Source organism: Leopardus geoffroyi, chromosome C1 (assembly GCF_018350155.1).
Source record: "Leopardus geoffroyi isolate Oge1 chromosome C1, O.geoffroyi_Oge1_pat1.0, whole genome shotgun sequence".
Classification (NCBI taxonomy): Eukaryota; Metazoa; Chordata; class Mammalia; order Carnivora; family Felidae; genus Leopardus; species Leopardus geoffroyi.
In genome coordinates, this window is record NC_059328.1 from 147,913,592 (window position 1) to 147,935,433 (window position 21,842).

General features: G+C 42.7%; 1 long non-coding RNA gene across 2 annotated transcripts in view; it reads right to left on the reverse strand.

The window, feature by feature from the left end:
- Nucleotides 1-247: 247 nt before the first annotated feature.
- Nucleotides 248-21,842, reverse strand: part of LOC123598958 — a 45,946-nt gene continuing 24,351 nt past the window's right edge. Inside the window, exons 2-4 of one of the 2 annotated variants that reach the window (XR_006712896.1) lie at nt 19,728-20,118; nt 861-933; nt 248-467 (exon numbers count right to left, since the gene is read on the reverse strand). This is a non-coding gene — a long non-coding RNA (uncharacterized LOC123598958). Of the gene's footprint in view, nt 468-860; nt 934-14,074; nt 14,853-16,407; nt 16,566-19,612; nt 20,119-21,842 lie in introns of those variants that run through there. The other variant, XR_006712895.1, reaches the window with a different exon arrangement.

Below are 21,842 nucleotides of genomic sequence, written 5' to 3' on the forward strand. Positions count from 1 at the left end.
GCCTTCAAACTAGCATTTCAATCAAATACTGACATACTCTAGATGGAAGAACTTAGTGAGATTTCCACATCAAACCCCAGAAAAAAAAGATAAAAATCTGTTTGAGTAAAGGCTGTAGTCTTTGCAAGATGAAAAATGTCACTCAAAGAAAGTATCTTAAAAGCTTTCTGAGAAGTTGAGTTTTTCTTGAGAACTAGCAGGTACAATCTGGTCATTAAAAAATAAAAAATAGAAAAAAAAAGCATCATCTGGTAAAATTTCCTTTTTATTGGTCTGTAGTCAGGATCAGAAAATGAAAGAGAGAGAGAGAGAGAGAGAGAAACAACTCTGGATCAACATAACACTGGTGCAGTTCTGAACCAAAAGTGAAGGCGGAGGTGCGGCTTGGGTGGTGTGGACCTGAGTTTTTCCCAGCAACTCCGCTAGGCCTCCTGGGAGGTGCAGCAGCAGGCGAGGAAGCCAGTGGCCTGAGAGCAGAGAGAGGAGGCTGTGAGCGCTCACCACAGCACAACTTCAAGCCAAGCAGCACAGCCTCAGACTTGGAAGGCCAAGCCATTGGCAAGGTCACTGTGCTCCTGGGACTTCAGGAGACAGAGAGGCTAGTGGTTGGCATTAAAGTGAGGCCAAGACAACACTCCACAGGAATAGGCTACAAAAGACAGCCAAGGCCTCAGGCCAGTGGAGAGTTCAGGGGACAAGGTTGCCGATCACCTTGTGGGCTTTGGGCCATATGTATCTAGGTTTTAGCCCTTGGCCACAGCCCCACGTTGAGGATGTCCCTGACACATTTGAGTGTCGAAACAATGTGTCTAGAAAGGCCAGTAGGAGAAGGGTGCCGAGGCATAAAAATCAATTCTCACCTTTCAAGGGCACTTGGCAAAGTTGGCTTCATATTCTACCCTCTTAATTCAGCTTCCTCTCAAAGAAGAAACCCTGGAAGGCATGGGAATATCGTTGAAGGAAGCATGAAGGGCCACCAGGACATAAAAGGTGGTGAGGAAATAGAACGGGCCTCAATAGCTGGGCCTTCCTCCCTCCCACCTTCCCAGTTTCTCCCATCGTGTTCTTGGTCAGGACAGGAAAATGGTTGGAAGGGGAAAACTCTTTTCAAGAAGAAAGGCTGAAGGGGCCATTGTCTTAGAAATTCAGAGACTGCAGGAGAGATGTCGGAGATATTTCTTTTCTCTTTATTCTTCACAGTGTGGGGCTGGGGCAAAGGCTTTGAGGTCCTGGTTGTTTTAAGGGACAGCCATCCTTTGGTTATTCTCTGTTCAGACCCCCCTCACTGCAGGGAAAATCATATTAGAGCTTTGGCAGACAGGATGGATGTTCTCTATGGAGCCAGTGTGTCTGCAGGACAGTGTGCCATTAGAACCTTCCCTGTGCTGCTAAGCAGCTGAGCGAGACGCTTATATAGCTGAGGAGAGGGGATGCCTGAGAGACATTCCCCTCGACAAGACCCCTTTTTCACTGCATTATCCGTGGATTTGGGGAGATGGGCTGCCCAAAGCTGGACACACAGAAAGAGCTCATATCTTGCCAACTGTCATGAGATCTTGGGCCATGAGTAATGTAAAATATCATAGGTGATTTAAGGATAAGCAGTTTTATTTAGTGACCCTCTAAATGCAAACCATATCCCACATCCAGTGTGATAAATGCCTTAACTCTGGGGTACATGTGTCTCAGACCTGGGCTGATTTCCTTACACTCAGGCAATCAACCCTTAGAGGCAGGAATGGAGAAACATAGAAGAAGAGAGCGTTCACCAGCAAGTTTTTGAGTTTTTGTTTGGCGGGGTTTTTCCTTGCATGGCAGATTTTACGTTGGAAGATGAAGTTCCTGATCTCCCAGGAGGCGAGCTGGTGCTCAACGTGATTTTCTGACGAGTGGGAGTGGATTTGCACAGATACGTCCTCTTCAGTCTCCGCACAAGCGTCGGCATTGTGCAGGCAGCCCAACCCACAAAAAGTGAGGGAAGTTCTCTTGCACGTCTGCTGGGGGTCTCAGGGACCCAGAGTTCGGGTGCAGGGGGCACCTGCTCCACCTGCACCCACACTATTCATTACACACAGCTCACTCGCCGGCCGGCCGGTCAACCGGAAGTGAATCGTGCCTTAGCCGAGACATCTTGGCAAGTATGGATGGTTAAATCATAAAATTAATAAAGACAACTTCCCTCCCAATATTTAGAAACATTAAACTAATAATAAAGGCACTGTTCTCAGATCAAAGCAGCTCTTCTTAACTAATTGAAAGAGTTTCTTATAATTAGATTTCTTTTAAAGATTTATTAAAAAAAAAATTGTTTCCTTTGGAAACAGATGCTGTGTTGACTGGCAGTCAAAGTACCAGAATCTTAGACATTGTAATATCACTTTAGATAATTAGCCGCATTGCTTTAATTTTCAGCTACTGTGCCTTTGAGTTCTGTCTGGCAGCCGTGTGGGTATTAGTCTCACAGGAAATTTGCTGAATGGCCAATATGTTGAATGCCTTGGCAAGGCCACCAGAATGACAATATATAGTATGCTCCTTGCTAAAAGCAGAGTAACTATGTAACTTACTGTCCAAACTGGGATACTTTTGAGAATAAAAGGAGGCACAATTAATAATCACTCCAGGAAAATAGATGTAAACTGGGACTTCCTTGCTTATACGGCAAGCTTTTGTCCTTTAAAGTTATTTCACAGAAAGAGGGAAGATACAGATAGAATTCTCAATGTTATTCAGGTTCTCATGAACTTACTCATATTCCAGGTCAAATTCCTTTTTTTGTTAACTACAAAATGCTCTTTAGGAAAGACATCCTGAAACGATTCAGCCACTCCTAGTTTTGCATTTTTGTAGAGATCAACTAATGCAAATCAGATTTTAAAAGGAGGGATAGAAATTTGACACAGATTTCACAATTATTCCTGGGTGCAGTCCCTCATCATTTTTTTTTTTTTTTTTGTAGGATTTTCCAAACAGTCACAAAAGCAAAAAAAAAAGTAAGTGGTTGTGCTGTTAACCTATAGGATGAATGGAAATTCCTGTTGTTATGAAAGTTTACGGTTTGGAGGAAATATTTCAGCAACATCATCATGCCTGATTTTTAAAAGTACTATATGTCAAACAAGTGAAACGTGAAGACATGTGCTCTGGATAACTCAGCAAAGGATAAAAAAAAAAATTGGCCATTGTCATGAAGACGGAAAATGTATGTGGAGACTGAATGTAAACTGGAAAAAAATGTTAAATTAAGCATTATTTTATGTAATAACTGACTTTTAGTATCAATATATAATTTAATTAACAGATTCAGTATTTTGATTAGACACTTGAATATTTTATTTATATTCCCCAAAGCTTATGTGTCCAAACCACGTGGGTTTCTGTTCTGTGTAGGTTGGTAGCAACAGGCTCCTGGAATTCAGGCTGGGTGAATACGGGGGTTCCCCGTGACTTCCTGCCTGGGCAGAAAATTTATTAGGACTCCAGGTGATAGAGCAAAACACTGAGCCTGTGAGCTATGTCTTTTTGGTTTTTGTCATAAGCCCAGCTGCTGTCTTTCAGAATAGCACCATGCATGCGGTAGGGGGTGATATGAGCAGGTGCAAGATTCACTGATGAACACCAGGGTCTCTGCAAGCAAAGTCTACACTGAATGGCTCAGGGACAGTTCCTTTCCATCACATGCCTAAGAAGCCTCCGTCATGGACCCCAGCCTAACCCATGGTGTTAAGGTGGCCTTGGATACATCAACCAAAGACCAGCCACTGTGGGGATCTGGAAAGAAGAGTGTGTCAGTCTGGTCTCTTCTGGCCTCCTGGCAGCTGAGAGTCTAGTCGGGGCTAGATAAGATGCACTCTTAGACTAACTGGCTGTACAACTTCAGGCAAATCCCTCAAACTCTCTGACGGAATTAGAGGACTTTCCTTCCAGAGCTATTGCTTTTCTCTATGAAAATAGAAGCAAACAGGCAGGGAAAGGTTGCCATTGATGGTACAGAAAATGAACACCTCAGAGGTAAAAAGAAACAAGAGATCAGAAGCTTCCGTGATGAAAAGAAATGAGGCTTCTTTCTTCATTCGCTGTAAACTTGGTTTTACAGATTTTGGAGTAGAAGTATGCTGAAGGTCAGTGAGGAGAATTCACTTACTTAAACCTATATAGATACATAAAAGGCCCTTAAGGACCAGAGAAAATAATCTAGGCTTCTAAACCCTGAAACGAGGTATTACTTGCTACATTGAGTGGCTTGGGGAAAAGGAAATCATGTGATCCTGGTGGCCTTCCTCTTAAATTTGATGACTCCATTCTCTTGATTTGGCCCTTTAAAGGAACTTCAGAGATTTTGAGGAGCGAGAAGCAGGCTTAGGAGTGGGGGACGAGTGTAGAGATGGGGAGCCGGGGTGTTGGAGCACCTCTAAGACTGCTAGGGTACTTGGAGAGTCAGCCAGTGGTGGTTTGGGAGGCTTGCAGCTTGGATGCGCTTCATTTTCTAACTTGCTCTGGTTCCCTTTTTGGTTCATAACATATTCCTGGATAACCAGGTACATGAACTTCTTTGTAGAACACACACAAACCACAACTATACCATCAAAAGGCTGTGAGATAAAATTTAAAAAATGGATTCCATGTTGCAATCCAGGTGGTTCTAATTCTGACACTTTTGGTTTTTTTTAGAACTGGAATCCCTTGGTTGGGTAAAAATCCTTGCTTGCTTGCTTTAAAAAGCATTTCTTCCTTGTTTTAAGCAAAGATCATTGGAATCCAGTTGTGTTCGTCATCACAATGAACATAAAAAGACCTTCCTCAAGTGCCTCCTTCCCTCTGTTTGGGCTAAGATTGCACATATTCAATAGCTGAATATTACACTTAATTCTGGGCAGCACTTTTCATGAGGGATATTGGAAACCAGAAAGCTCCCAGGAGAGGGGGACAGTACAGGATCTGGAAACTACAATAAATGAAGAACAGGCAAAAGAACTGAACGTCTCTAGTCTGGCGAAGCATATCTCAACTTAAAAATTGAGAGCTGCTGGCTGCCCAGATGCAGCAGTGGGACCTGGGACACCTGGGTGACTCAGTTTCTGAGGGTCTGAATCTTGGCTTCGGCTCAGGTCATGAGCTCACAGTTTGTGGGTTTGAACCCCACATCAGGCTCTGTGCTGGCATCATGGAGCCTGCTTGGGGTTTTCTCTCTCCCTTTCTCTCTGCTCCCCCTCCCCCACTCGCTCTATGTCTCTATCAAAATAAATAAATAAACTTAAAAAAAAAAAGAGGCAGATCCAGATATTGCTCATTTTGGCTTTGTGAAAAGAAGAACTTAATAAAACTTGGGGCTAGTCAGTATTGAAATGGGCTAGGATGAAGTCATGAAGTCATGGGAAATGTCCATGGAGAGAAAGGGACGCCATATCCAGGATACCTCCCTGGTAACTTGCAGTGAAAGGCTCTGAGTTTAAACTGGGGATACAAATAGATGTATGACAAAGTGCCTTCCTTGTCAGCACCTACTGTCTTCCAGAAGAAAGGATGCCTAAATAAAAATATAAGTAACAATGTAAGAAGTGCATGCTACAGACCAGGGGAGATACTGAGAGCTGTGGGAGGACCTGGAATTGGCAGATGCAGAGGGCTTCATTAGGAGGTGGGATACAGGCTGGGTGTTGAAATGTGCTGAGACTGAGATAAACGGTTGGGGAGATTCTAGGGGTGCAGCTGGGGCTACAGGGAACACTGTAAACAAAGGGCTATGCTAGAACAATGTGGACACCAGAAATAGAAGGGTCTGTGGGGGGAGGACTCAGAGATTGGAGGACTCAGATAAATGGTTGGGGAGATTCTAGGGGTGCAGCTGGGGCTACAGGGAACACTGTAAACAAAAGGCTATGCTAGAACAATGTGGATACCAGGAATAGAGAGGAGGGTCTGTGAGGGGAGGACTCAGAGATTGGAGATAGCTGTGAAGGCCAGATACTGGAAATCCTTGAACTGTAGGTTGTTGGAGTACATTCTCCACTGGTACCTGAGTTACTAAATAGCAATGTCTTTCATACTTGACAGGCAGTATTGGCTTCCTTGTGCAGTGCCTCAGAGAGGCCAAATGTTAGGGTAGAAAGCAAGTAATATCATGGCATTTTCCTGACCTCTTTCATCAGTGGAGTCTCTAGCCCTAACAGGCTTTTAAGGGAAATAGTACATTCTTTTGGCATTTGCCAGTATTAGCCTACCCACCCCTAAACCCTCAAAGCCCACTGTATAATTACCCCCAGGGGACCAGAGGTCATTTAAAACAGCAAGTGTAGGCAACACCCAGCTATTAGAACTCAAATTTCAGAGCTATCCCTAAATTCTGGCCTGAAGCATTTTGGAGATGGGAGGGGGCCCCAAAGGTGGGGAGACTTTGAGGTTGGTATTTCCTGCCTGCAATGAAGGCATGTGGTTTCTGAGGTTGGCATGGGTAAGCTGTGTTCCTGTAGGGGGGCTGCAGCCCACTCCCAGGGAGGCCTTCTCTCCTCAGCACTGGCTTCAGGCCTCCTCTTGGCCCCTCCACTTCCTCAGAAGCACATACTTGTCTGTTCTCCCTCTTCTTGCATTTAGCTCAACTCCTTGGGTGGGAAGATGAGAGGAGTTTCAGGGCTGCTCCTGTGACCCACTACCCCAGATAGGAGGGGTGGTCCAGACAGAGAGTGGGAAGGAAAGTTGTTCCAGAAGGAGTCTTCCAGTCTGTCTGCAGGTAGCTACCCAGCTAGCCAGTGCTTCTCTGGTTTCCTGAGAGAAGGAGAAGTTGGAAAGCGGGCAATGCAGCAATTGGTCTCCATGCAGGATGAGTGCTTGGCCAAGATGGCAGTAATAACTACCTTGCTCTGTTTAGGAGCTGCCTACAGATAACTGCCCCACATGTTCTCATTGAGGGGCCCAGAAGCCCCTCAGTAGCTTCCACATTAGCCTACTCTGAAGTTTAAAATGCTACCATTAAGATGGATTCCCTGGATTTTAGTGTAAATCTCACCCTTAGTTTCTCTTTAAAGATGAGTTTCACTGGATACAATAGTCTATTGAGTCATTCCTCCCTAGTAAGAGGAATGCATTGCCCTGGAAACGTTAGGAGTTGGAGAAGGTAGCCAAAGAAGCTAAATATCTTGAATTGACAGAGCAGAGAGTACCGAGGGCTACATTCACTTCCTTTAGGATTTGCCATGGGCCAACACAGACCCAGTCAAGCAGCATCTCCTGGGCTCTGGAATGCCTTAAATTATGTTCTAAAATGGATGCTTTTAGGTGCCTGCATGGTTCAGTCAGTTAAACATCTGAATTTGGCTCAGGTCATGATCTTACAGCTTGTGAGTTTGAGCCTCATGTCAGGTTCTGTGCTGACAGCTCAGAGCCTGGAGCCTGCTTTGGATTCTGTGTCTCCCTGTCTCTCTGCCCCTCCCCCACTCCTTCTCTCTCTCTCTCTCTCTCTCTCTCTCTCTCTCTCTCAAAAATACATAATAAAATATTAAAAAAATATATTTAAAATGGATGCTTCTGAAGCCCTATTTTATTCAGTTTCTCCAGCAGGAAAACACATAGGAACCCAGAGTTTGACCAGAATTGCCAATTCCACCCTTCTAATCTTGACCTGCTTTGTCTGCTACTCTTGCATTCATTTTTACCATAGGGTCTTGTCTTTGAAGCTTGCTGGAGATTCTCAAGTCTGTTTTCAGTGGGAAGGAGGCACATTTTCACTAAGCTGACACAGCGCTCATTAGAGCATGGAAAGTTCTCCATTTCTATCCCAGTCCAGAAGCCAATGTCCTGGGACCATCACTCATAGATCAAAAACCTGCTCAGATGCTTTCCAGAGAGAGGGAAACCGTCCAGCAGGTGTCAGTAAGTTCTAAGATGTGCGGGGAGTCTGGTTTAACAATCAAGTGTGTTCTTTTCCAAACCAGCTTAGCTTTCAATGCCTTCTCAGGGGATTGTGACTGACAGAAGGGCCGTGATGACTGGAGTTCCCAAAGAGGAGGGCAAAGAGGGAAAATAGAAATCCTTTTCCTTGCAGAGAAGAACTGAGATTTGTTGTGTGTCTGAGGATTCTAGGAAGTCTGTACCATAGAGCCTAGGCTGAGAAATGCATGATGATTGACTAGAAAGATATCACAAGGCACCAGAAAGGGGTTCGTTCTGTCTTTTTCCTTGCCTCGGGGCACAATTCCATCTGGCCTTACCTAGAGGCAGCCTGTTCAAATCAGCTTCAGGTTTCTCATTCAGCCTGCATGAGGCCTTAGCTGAGGTAATTGTGAAGAACCCAGGCCACGTCAATCCAGCCTAGCGGACTCCATTCTATACTAAGGTGACCCTCCACCACACGAAACTGTGCAAATTGGAAGCCTTAGAGCCACAATAGCTTGGGTTGGGGCCCTGTTTCTGGCTTGGCATCAGACCAGATTCTAGGAGAGATCAGGCAGAGGTGTGGAGAAGTCTTTCTTTCTTTCTTTCTTTCTTTCTTTCTTTCTTTCTTTCTTTCTTTCTTTCTTTCTCTCTCTCTCTCTTTCTTTCTTTCTTTTATTTAAAGATTCTACTTTTAAATAATCACCCACGTGGGGCTCGAACTCACAACCCTGAGATCAAGAGCCATACACTCCACCGACTGAGCCAGCCAGGTGCCCCTGGAAAAAAGTCTTTACATCCCTACATCCTCTTTGTTTGATCAGCATTTACTGAAAGACTTCTGTTTTCAAAGATAGTGCTAGAAACTATGGAAGATACCGAGAGATATGATGTGGGGGTGCCTGAGTTTAAGGGAATCAGTATCTTGTGGACTCTGGTATTCATTGTTGACCAGCTACTAGCCTGTCCTTATCGTGCTGGTTCCATTTAGAGGAGCTCCGCCCCCAGCTTATAGGATATTGGTAGAGGTATCAATCAGGCATCATAACCAGCTACCACAGGGATGGGATTGTGATCTAACCTGGCTGATGAGGGCACACTGACATCACTACGTAGTTGTTCTCTGTTTCTTACAGCTAAAGGAATGAAACTAATCCATAGATTGACAATGTTTGGTCAACAAAACTGTTTAACACTATATAAAAACCAGCATGAAGTTTCCCAGGGAAAGGATTGACTGATCCAGAGATGTTCTTATCTTACATGGGATGCAGTTGCTCAAATGTACAGGTATTGAAATTGGTTTTCATCTGATAATCAGCTACTATCATTATAAGCTACTTGGACAGGGATGTCTAGGAAGTTGATTTTCTCATTAAACTTAGCTTAGTGAGTTCTCAAGGACAAGGATCATGTCAAATAGATGCCCGATAGTTTGAGCCCTTGGATATGCTGTTGCTGCTCTGACATGTGAATCATTTGGGTGGTAGGAAAAGGATCCTGAACATGGACCTTGAAAGAAAGAAGGCTCACAATTTGAAAAGTAAAAGTGACCATTTTAGGGACACCTGGGTGGCTCGGTTGATTAATCATTTAACTCTTGATTTTGTCTCAGGTCATGATCTCATGGTCATGAGATTGAGTCCTGAGTTGGGCTCTGCACAAGGCATGGAGCCTACTTAAGATTCTCTCCTCCCTTTCCTCTGCCCCTCCCACCTCCAAAAAGCGACCATTTTAAAAAGGCAAAATACCAGCTTTGCTTCTTTATTCTAAGATATTAGATACATTATCATCAGAGAATGGCTAGGAAAAGTGCTTGTTGAGTTTCTTAAGCCATTCTCCAAGATTCATAGTGTCACACATTCTGTTATTAAAGTTATATTTTGTGTTTTACAGTTTTCTTTTCGATGTTGAACCTAAAGTCTTTCCACTTGAACCTGAAAAGGAGGGGATGGCAAAGAGTCCATTCACCACTGTTATAGCCCCATGAGCTAATCAGAGACATTACGTGTTCCTGCTAAGTCCAGGGGGCAGTCTTACAAAGTACTGAACTTAGTACAAAGCTCTCCACCTTGGCATTCATCACTCAGTCCATTAGTGTTGGCCTACTGGATGCCATGCAAGATGAAAGCCACTTTCCATCATAAACTGTAACCAGTGATGCACATTTATGTAAGACCCTGAGCAGAAATTTTGCTAGCTCCTATCTGTTCACAAGCTGGTATAAGTCTCAGAGAAAGACACAACTTCAAAATCAATCAACTATAGATTGCAACGGTGATGCTGTGAATATAAATGCTTATGGAAAGGCAAATGAAGATAAGACCAGTTACTTCCAAGTACTCAACACATCAGTTTCCTGTCCCTGTGGGCAGAAGATAAATATTCATTGAATGAAGCCAAGAATGGTGATCAGTTGAAAGGGGTAGAGTCAAGGTTTCACATTTCTAGATGTGTTTTGCTTCATACTGACAGGTCCCAAACAGTCAAGGAGACCCAAGGTCATCTATATGTTCTTTAAAAAAAAAAAAAAAAAGCAACACATCTTCAGCAAAACACAGATCAGTCCTAAGCCTGCACTGGGTTGGGAAAGTTTCCTATCTTCAAGATCATTTATTTCCTAAAATCTCAGATTCATTCCCACCTGAGAGAGCCAACCAGAGTCTAACCTGATAGAGGATGGAAACATAACAATCCTTATGAGGGGGATATATTAATTTCCTAGAGCTATGATAATAAAGTACTATAAACTTAAAGCAAATAAATCTATTCTCTTATAGTTCTGCAGGCTACAAGTTCAAAATCAAAGTGTCAGCAAGGCTAGTAGCTTCTGAGAGCCTTGAGACACAAACTGTCCACTGCCTTTCTCCCAGCTTCTAGTGACATGCAAGGATTAATGGCCTGCAATCCCTGGCATTCCTTAAATTGTAGATACAGCTCTCCAATCCTCACCTCCATCCTCACATTGGTGTTCTCTGTCTGTCCTCACATGGCCATCTCCTTGTAAAGACACCAGGTATTTTGGATGAGGGGCTCACCCTACTCCAGGAGGACCTCATCTTAACGAATTATAACAGCAATAGCCCTATTTCCAAATAGGGTCACATTCTGAGGTATTACAGGTTAAAGCTATCACATATACAGAGATATATATATTGTTGTGGGGGAGGAAGGATACATTGCAACCCATAATAGGAATGAGAAACTATCTGGCCCTGTCAAATCATGAATGTTGCCAAAGCATGTATGGTAACATCTTGGATAGGTTTGATGTGTAGTGGCAGGTCCAAGGGGCCTTTGAAACTAAGACATCCAATAATGTATCCCCAATGGATAGAAGTGTTTCTGTTTCATGATTTTTCCATCTCAGCTCTGATTAGAATGTCAACTGTCACCTAGAAGAGAAAGGTTTCATATCCCATCACCAAATTTCAGATTCATCTTATTTTTAGTGTCTCAAATTTGAAGATGTCAGGAACACATCTTTCAGTATCTGATCAATAATACAAGCTTTCTGTATTTGTTCAGGTGGCTTCCCTCCCCGGAGCTTTCTACCTACCAGATTTTCAACATGACTTCAATACATGTACAAACAGAAAAACTACCCCACAGAGGCTAAAGTAATGTGAAGATAATTTGTTAAAAAGGTTGTGTCTTTAGGATAAGTGGATACACAAATAGTTGATTTCAAAGAACTAGATAGATAACCCCATTTGGATTGCACCAATAGTGAGGACAACCAAAGCAATGATACTTCATAGCATATATTTGCTAGTTGTTTATAACTTTTCACTGGGCAGATGCTGGAATGATTTTTTTTTTTTTGTATTATGTAGCAACACTAGACAGACAGCTAATATGTTTTTCCAGTTCAGTTATTCATATCTCAGCACTGCAATAGAAAGAAGTCATCTCGTTCCCTTTACTGCAGAAAAAAGAGTTTGTACTTCTCCATACCATTGACTTGGAACAGCCTGTGGCTAATGCAAAACCATATTGGGAGAGGATTTTTTACTCTCTGCTTTCTGACCTCCCCAAAGACATCACTGTCAAGTGTGAGCATTAAAAACTCTATTGAGGAATTTTATAAAGACAATGGGGGTAAAGAGAGAGCTGTATGTTTCCAACACTTGGACTAGATTTAACTGTATCCCTGGGGAACAGGTCAGCAAGACTATACCATAGGTTCCATGGGGCATCCACAATCTTCCCCAGGGAGGAAATGCATTCCCTTCAGAGCCGCAGGGATCTGTATACTGCACTAAGGAGATCTAATCCATTTTGGCTGGTTGCACTGAGATACTCTCTGTTCCCAATTAAATCAATTATCTGGGTAATCTTCATAATTAACAGCAGAAGACTTGAGCTGTCAGGACTGGCTGTAGCAAAAATATTTGGGCATGTGGGTTAAGCCACAGTTGTTCTGTGGGTGTCTGAGGCCGGGGCAGGAAAGTGGGCTGAGCGCATGCTGGGGCCAGCTTTCTCAATTATTGTTGGGCTCTAACTAAACAGCAGAAAGGGCTTTTGCCTAGAAGTCAGGAGATAGTGTTCTCACTCCATCTCTGACACTAGCAAGCTGTGTCATATTAAGCAAGCTTCTTCGTGTCAGAACGACTTATCTTTACATCTGCAAAATGAAGGAATGAAGCCAGATGGTTTTAGTTAGCCTTTACAAAGCAGATGCTGAATATCAGGCACTGTAGTAAACCTTATTTCATTTAATCCTTATAACTAAACTTTTATGAGAAACAAGGCACAGAGAGGATAAGTAACTTGCCTGACATCACACAGCTAGGGATTTTCAAAGACCAGATGATCTTTAAGCTCCCTTCTGACTAAAATTTTAATCTCTATTGCTGTGGAAGCCAAGTGGAAGCCCCTGTGTCCCAGATAAGGCTTAGGGTAACTTATATTCTTGCTACTCAAAGTCCATGGACCAATAACATAGCCATCACCTGCAATCTTTTTGGAAATTTGGAATCTCAGATCTCCAAATTTATGAATCAGAACCTTCATTTTTAACCATATAACAAGGTAATTCATGTGCCTAGTAAAGCTTGAGGGGCACTGATCTAAGACTGACCAAAGGCCCAATCGGAACTACTGCAAGGGATTTCTGTTTTCTGCCCCCACTGGTAAGCATTGAAGGCCCTAGACTGAGGTGCCGGGGAAGGGTTGCGGTGACTTCCGTCCTGCAGTTCTAAGCCATTGGCCCAGTGCAAGGATCTGTGTTTCTTCTTTGCTTTCTTACCCAAGTCATATGCTCCTGACTGTCGGCTCTACTTCCAAAAGGAAGCTTCCAGTAGCTAGAACAGATCTTTGTATCTCTATGAGCTGACCACAGGGCAGAGGCTATTGTGAACAGATTAATGCATGTTCAGGATAAAATTCTCCAATGTCCTTTTGCAGGCAGGAGAAATTGCTGTTCTCACTTTCCCACTGACTTCCCTCTTTTATTTAACAATGACTCTACACAAAGGCTTTCTATAGAAAGATAATTGGATTTCTAACTCTATTTGTTCAAAACTCACTTAACATTATAATGGCCCTAGTTATATTGTTTGTATCAACTCATCAGTAGTAAAGTACCAATTTCTGAATAAATATGTAGATTTTTGTACATACATCTAGCATTACCAAAGCAGGAAAGGAAAAATAAGCCAGAAATAGAAATCCATTAATAAAAACAGATACTAACTAGATACTTTGCTGCACTAGGCTTAAATGTGCTGGGTAAGTTTAGATTTTCAACATCTGAGTGCTATTTTTGTCTTATGTATGTATTTGCTTAGTGTTTAATCACTGTGGAACTTTTGGCCAACAGGTCATCGAAGAAGAATATAGCCTGGTGTATTCACCACTGAAGTACCAATTTAACACAATCTTAAATGAATTAAACATATACTTTAACAATGATTATCCTTCCCTTGCCATGGGGGTTGCAACAGAACCTGGCTTCCTGAATACCCTAGAGGTTTCCCTTTGACATCTTTAAGGCAAAAGTAGAGAGGGGAGGGAGAGAGAGAGAGAGAGAGAGAGAGAGAGAGAGAGAGAATTTCTAGGGATTTTTATGTTTTCATTATGTATGTTTGATAGAGATTTCTTTTCCACCTTTCAAACGTATGAAACAAGGCCTTTTTTTCCACGCTTTTTCTTCTCTGTTCTTTCTCTGGACAAGGAAGAGGCTACCACTGAATAAATGAAACAAAGAGCAGAATGCATTACTTTCTAAGCAAAAAACCAATGAACACGGACTCTGAAGAGAGCAGATGCTTGCTCTTATATGGGGCTTGGAGAAGCTAGGCACTCAGAGATTGGTGGCCTCTCAGAAGCAGGAGTGGTCAGGGATTGGCCATGGAAAGCAGTTACTAAAACTGGCTGCTGCTATTGGCTGGCTTTCAGAAGCTTGATTACCATTTCAGAGTTGTCATTAATTGGGAAGAGTTTACAACTGAATCTGGTAGTTACTTGTTCCTACGATCAAAGAGTAGTCAATCTTTCTTGAATTTGAAGTATGGACACTTTTTATGTTCACCTCCTGCCCCCACTTGCTACTTCAGGCAGCCTGTGTACTCACTGTGGTATGAAACATTAAGGAATATAATCTGAGTCCATTGAATCTCAAAGTGCCATACCTTGGCACTCTCCCGTAGGGTAAATAGGAAACACATGGCCCGTGTGTGGGCCAATTCCCCTTCCAGGCTTGCTCAAAACTCGTGCCACTCTTTGCCACGGAGCCCAGATTAAGGCTTTGGCTTCATTCTAGCAGCTTCTACTCATTAAGTGGGATTGCCAGCTGATGAAAGAAGATTGCCATCTTCTGTGGAAGAAGCCTGTTTGCCATCCCTGCTCTTGAACAACTTTGTAAAACTTAAGTATCCCGTGTCCCATTCTTTTACCTTCTCCTTTATAAACCAGCTGAGGAGAGTTCCAGGCAACTTCCCTCTGAGATGTAATATGTTACACAATGCGTGGTTGTCCTATACCTGTTAAAGACAAAGATCCTGAGCTTCGCTCTGGAATAAATCTATTCCTGGAAAAGGGCACTGTGGTGTGTCAATTAAGAGCACCAAGATAGATAAACATGTGAATTCTAATTCTAGCTGAAATGTCATTTACCAGCTGTGGGACGTTGGGCAACTTACTTAACCTCTCTGAGCCTTAGTTTCCCCTTTTGTAAAACAGGGATAAAGCACAGTATTCATATCATAGGATTATTGTAAAGATTAGATGAGAGGAACGTAAGACACTTAGGGTGGTACCTGGTAGATAGTAAGTACTCAAAATGTTGGGTATGACACAATTTGCTATTTTTGTCTGTAAAGAAATCCCTGGGAGTCTAAAGGTCTGGGTTCAGATATGCCTAATATTATTAACCATGTAGCCAACAGTCAATAAGAATACTTGCATTGTTTACATGAGCGAAGCTAATGTTTACTAACTTCATGGTGCTGTTCAAATCACCCTTTTGGGGCCTCAATTTTCTTCCTTGTAAAATGGTGCGGACAGCTACTCAGTCTAACAGATAGCATCACTGTGAATATTAAATCAAATAATATACATGAAATGGCAAGGAACCATGGGAGAGAATCATTTCTTGAAGATAACTGAGATTTAAAAAAAAATTAAAGGAGAAATCACTTAAGAGAAGAACGAAAATTTTACCATAAATGGTATTTTTAGGTGTTGGTTGAATTCTATTGTTAAAAATGAAACATTAAAAATAAGTTTATCTTCTATTTTCCAGAATCTTATAGCTGTAATTATTTGCTAATTCTTGGAATCATAAAATGAATCAAGTGTCAATTTTTTTGGCTTAACTTGACTGACAAAACGCTAAGGTCTCCTTTTCTTCACATTTGATTTTTGCTTCACACTTACTGAAAGGGTTAGTTTTTGCCAAAATATTAACGGACTTGGCTCATTCTCCCAAGGGTCTCTTTTAATTCTCTGATATTTAAATCAGTCTCTTTTGAAGCTCAAATTGTCCCTCATCCAAGTCAGATGAAAGCCCGCATCTTTTGCAGGATATGCAATTTCACTTTGTTGCAATCAATTTGCATTTGATTTGCATTGTATTATTGACCACACGGGAGGGTCCAACAAAGATCTTGATACCATATGTGAGAATAGACACCAGCATGATGGAAAGTTATGATTAAATGGGAACTAATTGTAAAAATGGTCAGTTCATTAATGAATCTTTCTGTCCTGGAAACTTTTGCTTCCTCACCAAATCTTGACACTGCAAAGATGTAGTTAATGAGTCTCCCTGTTTCCATTAAAACTGTATAGGATCCATGTCCCAAGAATTTGATTTGGGATCAAATTCTTAAGAATCAGATTGTATTTCAAGTGCCCTCACATAAGAGATACTATTTTAAGGCATCCTTTGATGTTTCTCAAGTAAAAGGAAACACCTACCCAATCCCTGACTTATCTTACTTTTCACAAACCTGAATTTCCAGGAATCACATTTTCTTAGAGCAAAGTTCATTCCTATTGCTTTAGGGAGTTGGGGGTCGAGTGATGTTGCCTCACCTTTTTTCTCTGCAGGCAATGGGCCACGTCCAAGAACAATTTGAAGCAGGCGCAGGAAGGCCAGGTGTAGAAATGAGTCCCCCACCTGGCAGGAAGGAGGAAACTCCCCTTCCCTGCTGCCTAATAGAGGCCTGTAGAGCAAGAGCTCCTCACAGTCCCTTGCAAGCAAGACGAATGGATGATTAGAGACATGAGCAGGCTAGGGAAGCATGGCCCTACCTTTCCTGAGTGCCTCCCAGTCCTATCACTTCCCTGGCATGTCTGGAAGGGGAAGCGTGTGATATTTGTGGCAATCACAAAAGCCACACTTCCCCCATCTTGAACCAAACTCCATTCTTCTGTCCTGGGGGCTAAGGAGTAAATATGGCTAAGATCAAACAGGATTTCATGGTGCTTTTGTTAGAGTTCCTAAACAGGCAGCTGTGGGCAAAGATTTAGACAAACAACAAGACTTTTAAAGGGGTTCTTGAAACGATCTTGTCACGTCATGGGTGACTGTGTCGTTCCCAGGCTGCAGTCTGACCTTAGTATGACAAGAAGCTTGCACTCTGAAGGACTGGGGAGACCCCTTTGAATGTGCTTCATTCTTTTCTTCCTCTCAAGGGTGGGTAGGGGAAGGAGACAGAGAGAGAGTGGGGGGTGAAGGGCAGAGGCTCTGGAGAGAATGGCATGCTGCCAGGAGAAGAAGGGAGACACAACATGGCTTGTTGGGAGGAAATGAGCCAGTTGCACCCCCCAGCCCCACCCCTGCTAAGTCCTCTTACAACAAAGTGGCCACTGCCAAGATTTCTCCTGCCAGGCCTAGGTCTGTGGAGCTCCCACACACCATCTACAAAGACCCAAGACAAACGTGGACAGCCTCAAAGCCTCACTTCACTACATCTTAAGGCAGTCCTAAATGCTTGTAGCTTCTCATTTAGGACAGCAAAGAGAAATCCCCTTGGGAAAACTCTCTTTGAAGTCCTAAGCTCTAATGTTTAAAATCTGTTAGCAAACCACACATTTCTCCACTCTCGCTGGGGCAGCTGGTTTCTTTCCAAATAAATCACAGGGCTGCTAAGCATTCTAATGCAGGATCTTTGGGGTCTCCTTTCAACACTGCTCAAAAGGCCCAGCTGCAGGGCAGTTGGCCTGAGACCACCTCCTACGGGCTACAGTCCTATTTATAAAATCCTTTGGGACAGGTGTCTGGAAGGTGGATTTAGGAACATTGTGTGACTGTGCAATGCAAGAGGGTGTCAGGTGGTGGCCAAGATCCTGGGACATCAGAAGTCAGGCCTGGAAGATAGGCAGAGAGAAAATGGAGTCTCCATGAAGATATCAGCTGCCTCCTACCTTTGGTGGTCGGCACCTTAACCATGCAGGGGCTCATAGAACTTTCACAGGAAGAGAGGAGAAATGCCTAACCTCAGCAGAGTATGAGCAAACCTTGAATATGAAGGTCACATTGCTCTGTATCTGAAAAATGATGACTCAACAGGAAAGGACAGTTAGGGAGGAGATAAGAAGTGCCATTCAAAGGTCTATTATGTGCCTGTGTAGGGGGACAGAGAGCACAAAATCATGACCTTGCCATATAGATGTTTATAGTGTAGTTGGGGAGAGAGATGAAGACAGATGAAGTCAGAAGGAGCAATTCTCTGGGGGTGATAAGCCATACAAACTGAAAGGATGGCCTCTGGAGTCCAATTTCTCAGCACGAACCCCGCCCACATCAACTTGCCAGCTGTATAACCTTAGGCAAGGTTTCAAATTGCAGAGGAGACTCTGTTTCGTCATCTTCAGGCATACATATTTAGTGCTCACCTCACAGGGATGGTGTGCATCAAATGAGCTATCCCAGTGCAACACTTTCCCCATAAAAGGTGCTCAATAAATATTAGCCATTGATATTACCATTATTCAAAGATGGAATATAACTAAGCCCTAAAGTAGCATGATATGGCATAATGTAACCGACAGTTCAGAGAAACAGAAAATAAGTTGCTTTGAACCACTTCAGTGGCTTGGAAAAAAAAAATTGGCTGGATTTGAATGATCAGTGGAGAGGAGCACAAATCTGCTCAGGACATGCAAAAAACATGAGAGAAGGCACAGACAGTGGTGTTCCTATTCATGGGCCAGACTAAACTGGAGGCATGGTGAGCAAAGAATGCATTTGGTTTAGTTGACAAGGGCAGAGACAACAACAACCCGACTGGGGCAAAACGAACCAACCAGAGAGGAGGGAGAAGCCTGACATCTCTGAACAGCAGTGCATGTGGTGAAGGTGGAGTTTCAGAATGACTAACAGGGCAAAAGTTGGAGGATAGCAGAGAGCAGAGGGCCTGGAGTCAGGCTGGCCAGCTAGGGTGATGGGGCAGTGATCTGGGGGTGTGACGCTGGGGATCTGGGGCTGGGTGGAGGGATGGATTAGAAAGACCTTTACGGGAAACAGGAAGTGAGACTTGATGCTCATCTGCTCAGCATACACATTGTGAAGTATGAAAGCCTTAACTGAAGGCTCTTGTTCATGCACGTATTTTGGCTTTAAGGAACAGAAATGCACTCAAGTTAAATTGAGTAATTAAAAATTTGTACACAAGCATAGGGGCTCAGGAAAAGCTAAAGAAACAAAAGGAGGCCTCAGGGAGATGGTAACTGGAGAGTTTTCTCTAACCTAAATGGCTCTAGTAAAATGTCCATGTGTTTCATTTTAGTGCTTTACCAATAACAGACTTAATTTTTCTCAGAGCTTCTGTATCTCCATCTCTCACTTCTCCTCATGTCCCTCACCCTTAAAATTATATTTTGTAGTCTCTATAGTGTAGTGGGGATACTATTTGCAAAAACATTAAACTGATATGTTTTATTTCCCCTCTTAAATCATGTTCATTGTAGCTCTCCACCTCTGAGGCTCAGCCATGAAATCTTTTGTCCTGTGAGAAAATAGTCATTCTGAAACTGGGGCTTGGGTGAGGAAGATTTTCTAAACGCCTTCAGAATTTCAGGAGTTAACCTGTTTGGGTCAGATCATAGAACTCCTTGCAGGGCATGGAGATACCTTTTCCATCTAACCTAGCCATGTCCCAAGGCTTGACTAGAAATGGTGGAAGGATGATCCGATGCAGGTGAAATGATGGAAAACCCCACTCTTTCTGGCCTGAAGGACCTTGGGAGAAAGGAGAGAGGTAGAGGTGGAGGAAAGGAGATACCAGACACTTACTTTGTTCTCCTCTTATCTCAGCCTCAAGGCCAACCTTGAAGGACAGTGGGTAGCTTTAGGAACATCTAGGTAACTTGGAGTCTTCAATGCCATGAGAGTTCTGTTGTACCCCTACCTGGGACTCCAGAAGGCAACCACTTCCCACATCACCTCTGGGACAGCTTCCTCAAAGTAATCCTGGTGGTGTCATGTGGTGGAAGAGACAGGCTTATCTGATGCTTTAGTGTTTCTTGTTTGCCTTTGGTGCTCCAGTGGTGTGGATTCAACACAGAGGAAACTGAGAGTTTGGGGAGCTCTATTTCTGAGCAAGAGTGTTTTGATGTTGTGGCAGATGAACGGGAGTCACGGGCCTTTCAAATCAGCAGGAACAGAGTGAGACCACATGAGATGGAGGGCCACCAGCCACAGTCCAAGATGCAAGAGATCAGATCACAGGTAATACCACCTACCAATGGCAGTGGTGCATGCCAGCAGTTCCGGCTGTGACTGAATATTCAGGATCATGGCTGTGGGGAGGAAAAGAGACACAGGATATCATATGGCTTTTTGGGCTCTTTCCTTCAAAGCCATGAAGTCACTTAATCCCTATTTGCCCCATAGACCCACATGCCATATTGAAATAGAGAAGGGAAAGAAATAAAATTCTAAAATACTGGGTAATACCTAAAGAAATGTCAAAATTATTACTTCAAGCCAAGAAATGGTCTAAGATGTTTTGTTTTATTTTGCTCTGTTCCTTTTGTTGCCCAGTCAACGGTGCTCATGAAGAAGATTAAAGGAGTTACAAATCAAATGAGGAAGCTACACTTTCTCTACACTGTGGAATTATAGTTTAAATAAATTTATAACCCTACCACGAGGCTGTCTGCTTGCTCATAGTTTCCAGTTGAATATGGTCCATCGTGACTTTCCGGTCAACTTCCCAATTGCTCTCTAAATAATTATCTACAATTTCATTTCTCACTAAGTGTCTAATTTGCCCACTATTTGTTAGCTTAAGGACTCGCCAGTCTTCTTTGACCCAGGCTTCTTTTTGAGCCAGGTTGTGCATTGAGATTTGACCTCTGAGTCAGGCAATAGGAGACAGAACCGTATGAAAGGGAAGTTCTAAGAAAACATCTGAGGTAGATAAAGTAATAGCATAGTCAATTCTTTAGTATTTCACCTATGCTTCAAGTCATGACCAAAGGAAAACTTGGAAAACTGCCCTATAAAGGCATAAAAATGTTCTATCTCAACAAAATGTTCCTACCTCTGTATCTCACCAGTAGACTTTCATAATTGTGATTGAGTTTCTCCCCTACCAGAAATAAGCTTAGGGTGTCCTGTGAATTTCACCTCCTTCTCCCATATGGGGAACCAGGGATCAGTCAATTCTTTTTTGCAGAATTTTATTTATAAAGTCCAGTTACTCAGCTATTACAGTTAATAAAATTTTGCAATTGTATAAGTAGAATATGATTTTTCAAAGAATTCAAATGTATTGAAACAGATAAATTAAGTCATTTATCCCATGCTCAAACACACTATTCTTATTTGAAGATTCTGAAGATAATTTAGTATTTTGCAGTCTCTCTGGGTTGTAATTATGAAAATCAGTTATCATTGTTCTTTATATGTGCATCTGAGTTCGGGTTAACAGTCCAAGTCAATTTATAATTCTGTCTCATGTTGCATTTATTCCAAATTTCCTTCCATCCAAAAGCAACTTTGTGCTGCCCTGTGGTGTATTTCCTCTCTCGTGAACACCTTTGTCAGAAACTCCACATGTTCACACAGCAGGGATGTTAAGTCTCATCTAAGGAGAAGCAATCATGAAGCCCACTCCAGGTGATCCACACTTCGGCATGAGCCCGGGGCTGATGAGCTAACAGGAAAGCTACACCTGAGGGGTGTTTGGATACATAGGTGGTGGCTGGTTACTCATTTGCCTAATATCAGCATAAGTTTAAACCTGCCCTTTTCTCAGATTCGTATGTCAGTAGCAAGAGCAACGTGTGGATAGGAGGATTTGGTGGCTGACATCACTTGTGAACCTGGGTATTACCGCCTACCCAAAGGCGTGAGACCAACACAAATGGGAAGACACAGAAAGTCTGTTTCATGTTTTCTAATTCAGTGCCACTCCTTAGTGTCATATGTGAAAATAACATCACTTCAACATCAGCTGTAACTGTTGAAAATGAGGAAAGATAGAGCCAAATTATAAATGAATGTACCTCCAATTATA